Source organism: Apium graveolens, chromosome 5 (genome assembly GCF_009905375.1).
Source record: "Apium graveolens cultivar Ventura chromosome 5, ASM990537v1, whole genome shotgun sequence".
Lineage (NCBI taxonomy): Eukaryota > Viridiplantae > Streptophyta > Magnoliopsida > Apiales > Apiaceae > Apium > Apium graveolens.
Window position 1 is genome coordinate 128576878 of NC_133651.1, and position 3592 is coordinate 128580469.

Below are 3592 nucleotides of genomic sequence, written 5' to 3' on the forward strand. Positions count from 1 at the left end.
CTAGTACGGTGAGGAGACAGACTCAGTTCTTGATATTCCGGAGAAGATAGATTTTGAAGATTTAGATAAAGAGAGTGAGCAGAAAGAACTGGTAACCATGGGTGATCGTATAGTTCCAGCAGATCCAGCTCTTATGGACTTTTCTCGGCCTAAAATTGATGACATTCAGTCAAGTATCCTTCATCCGGCTATTCAGGCTAATACTTTTAAAATCAGGTCGGGCACTATTCAGATGGTGCAGAGTTCTGTTTCTTTCGGAGGTGTTGCGACTAAAGATCCCAACATGCATAGGAATTTTGTCGAGATCTGTAGTACTTTCAAATATAATGGTGTTACTGATGAGGCTATTAAGCTGAGGCTTTTCCCATTCTCTCTGAGGGATAAACCTAAGGACTGGTTACATTCTGAACCAGCTGGGTCCATCACTACTTGGGAAGATCTTGCGCAAAAGTTTCTGGTGAAGTTCTATCCAATGGCCAAGACTGCAGCTATGAGGAGTGCTCTTACTCAGTTTACGCAGCAACCAACGGAATCTATGTGCGAAGCTTGGGAGCGCTATAAGGAGATGTTGAGAAAGTGTCCACATCATGGTATGTCTGACTGGATGGTGATCACTGGGTTCTACAATGGTTTGGGGGCCCAATCTCGGCCCATGCTCGATGCAGCAGCTGGAGGCGCCATGTGGGCCAAAAGCTATACTGAAGCCTATAATCTTATTGAAACTATGGCTGCAAATGAGCATCAAAACCTAACTCAAAGGATGATGCCTGGGAAGGTAGCAGGTATTCTGGAAGTTGACGCAGCTCCAAGCGCTGTCTATGAAGGTCGATACTTTAGCCAACTATGGAGTCAATCAGATAGCTATGGTCTGTGAGATTTGTGCAGGCTCTCATGCTACGAATCAGAGTTCTCTTGTTAATGAATCTGTTTAGTATGTGAACAATTATCAGCGACCGCAGTAGCTTGTGCCAGCTACTTATCATCCTAATAACAGAAATCATCCCAATTTCAGCTGGAGCAGTACTCAGAATACTGTTCAGCAACCATATCAGCAAGCTGTAAGTAAGCAGTTTAATCCACCTGGATTTCCGCAACCACAACAATATGCTCAAAGGCAATTATATCCTCAACAAGGAGGTGCTGCTCCACCTTCTAGTGCTGATTTCGAGGAGCTAAAGTTGTTATGTAAAAGTCAGGCTATTTCTATCAAAACCTTGGAGAATCAAATTGGTCAAATAGCCAATGTCGTGCTCAATCGTCAACCTGGCACACTTCCCAGCGATACTAAAGTGCCAGGCAGGAAGGAAGCTAAAGAGCAAGTCAAAGCTATTACCTTAAGGTCTGGAAAAGTTGTTAATGCTGAAATAGCAAAAGATGGAGTAGCTGAAGTTGTAGATGAAGAAGAGAAGCAAAAGGAGAAAGAGGCGGAACCAAGGAAGACTACTGTTGAACACACTCTGCCTGAGGGTAATACAGGGGAGAAACAGCTCTATCCTCCACCACCTTTTCCTAAGATATTGCAAAAACAAAAGCTGGATAAGCAATTTGGTAAGTTTCTAGAGGTGTTCAAGAAACTTCACATCAACATACCCTTTGTTGAGGCTCTGGAGCAAATGCCTAGTTATGCGAAATTCATGAAGGGTATTCTTTCAAGAAAGGTGAAACTGGATGATCTTGATACAGTTGCTGTAACGGAAGAGTGCAGTGATGTACTGCAACAAAAATTACCTCCAAAGCTTAAAGATCCAGGTAGCTTCACCATTCCTTGCACCATTGGCAAATTGTCATTCGACAAGTGCCTTTACGATTTGGGAGCAAGCATCAATCTGATGCCATTGTCTATCTTCAAAAAGCTGAATTTTCCTGATCCAAAGCCCACCTATATGTCTCTACAATTGGCTGATCGTTCTATTACATACCCACGAGGCATCGTGGAGGACGTGTTAGTAAAGGTGGATAAGCTCATCTTTCCTGTAGACTTTGTCATTCGGGATTTGGAGGAAGATAAGAAGATTCCCATAATCTTGGGAAGACCTTTCTTGGCTATAGGTCGTACCTTGATAAATGTGCAAAACGGTGAACTTACTATGAGGGTGCAAGATCAGGATGTGACATTCAATGTATTTAATACAATGAAATTCCCTATAGAAGATGAGGAGTTCTTCAAGGTGGATTTGATTGATTCTGCGGTAACTTCAAAACTTGATCATTTGCTAAGGTCTGATGCCTTAGAAAAAGCCTTAGTGGGGGAATTCGATAATGAAGATGAGGAAGGCAATGAGCAACTACAATATCTAAATGCATCTCCTTGGAGGCGAAAGCTATACATGCCATTTGCATCTCTTGGTACTACTGATCTCAAGAATGCTGAGGGAAAGCTCAAACCATCTATTGAGGAAGCACCTACTTTGGAGCTTAAACCATTGCCTGAACACTTGAGGTATACTTTTTTAGGTGATGCATCTACTTTGCCTGTTACTATTGCATCTGACCTTTCAGGTAGTGAAGAGGACAAGCTCTTGAGGATCTTGAGAGAATTCAAATCGGCCATCGGATGGACTATCGCAGATATAAAAGGGATCAGCCCTTCGTGTTGCATGCATAAAATTCTGCTAGAGGAAGGTAGCAAGCTGACTGTTGAGCACCAGCGAAGACTTAATCCTATCATGAAAGAAGTGGTGAAGAAAGAAATTCTAAAGTGGCTAGATGTAGAAATCGTATATCATATTTCTGACAGTTCCTGGGTAAGCCCCGTGCAATGTGTACCTAAGAAAGGAGGTATTACTGTGGTAGCAAATGAGAAGAACGAGCTCATCCCCACTCGAACAGTCATAGGATGTAGGGTATGCATGGACTACAGAAAGTTGAACAAAACCACAAGGAAGGATCACTTCCCTCTTCCATTTATTGATCAGATGCTTGACAGGTTGGCTGGTCATGAGTATTATTGTCTTCTAGATGTCTATTCGGGTTATAATTTGATTTGCATTACACCAGAAGATCAAGAAAAGACTGCTTTCACTTGTCCATTTGGCACATTTGCTTTTCGCAGAGTTTCGTTTGGCTTATGTGGTGCACCTGCCACTTTTCAGAGATGCATGATGGCTATATTTTCTGATATGATTGGAAATAATGTCGAAGTTTTCATGGACGACTTCTCCGTCTTTGGACATTCATTTGATGAATGTTTGAATAATCTTCGTTCGGTGCTCAAAAGGTGTGTGGAAACTAATTTGGTGCTCAATTGTGAAAAATTTCACTTCATGGTGCAACAAGGCATCATTCTTGGGCATAAAGTCTCTAGAAAAGGCCTTGAGGTGGATAAAGCCAAGGTGGGAGTCATTGAAAATCTTCCGCCACCTATTTCTGTGAAAGGAATCCGTAGTTTTCTTGGTCATGCAGGTTTTTATCGGCGTTTCATCAAGGACTTCTCTAAGATATCTAAGTCGTTGTGCAACTTGCTCGAGAAAGATGTGCCTTTCAAATTTGATGATGAATGCTTGGCGGCATTTGAGACTCTCAAGAAGAGTTTAATAACTGCACCGGTTATTACGACACCTGATTGGACAGAACCTTTTGAGATGATGTGCGA

The 3592-nt window shown here is 42.1% G+C and overlaps 1 non-coding gene across 1 annotated transcript; it reads right to left on the reverse strand.

Annotated features, from left to right (window-relative positions):
• Positions 1-487: 487 nt before the first annotated feature.
• On the reverse strand, positions 488-594 carry LOC141662972 (small nucleolar RNA R71). Its single transcript, XR_012551069.1, has one exon. It is a non-coding gene; the product is annotated as a small nucleolar RNA R71 (small nucleolar RNA).
• Positions 595-3592: the final 2998 nt, after the last annotated feature.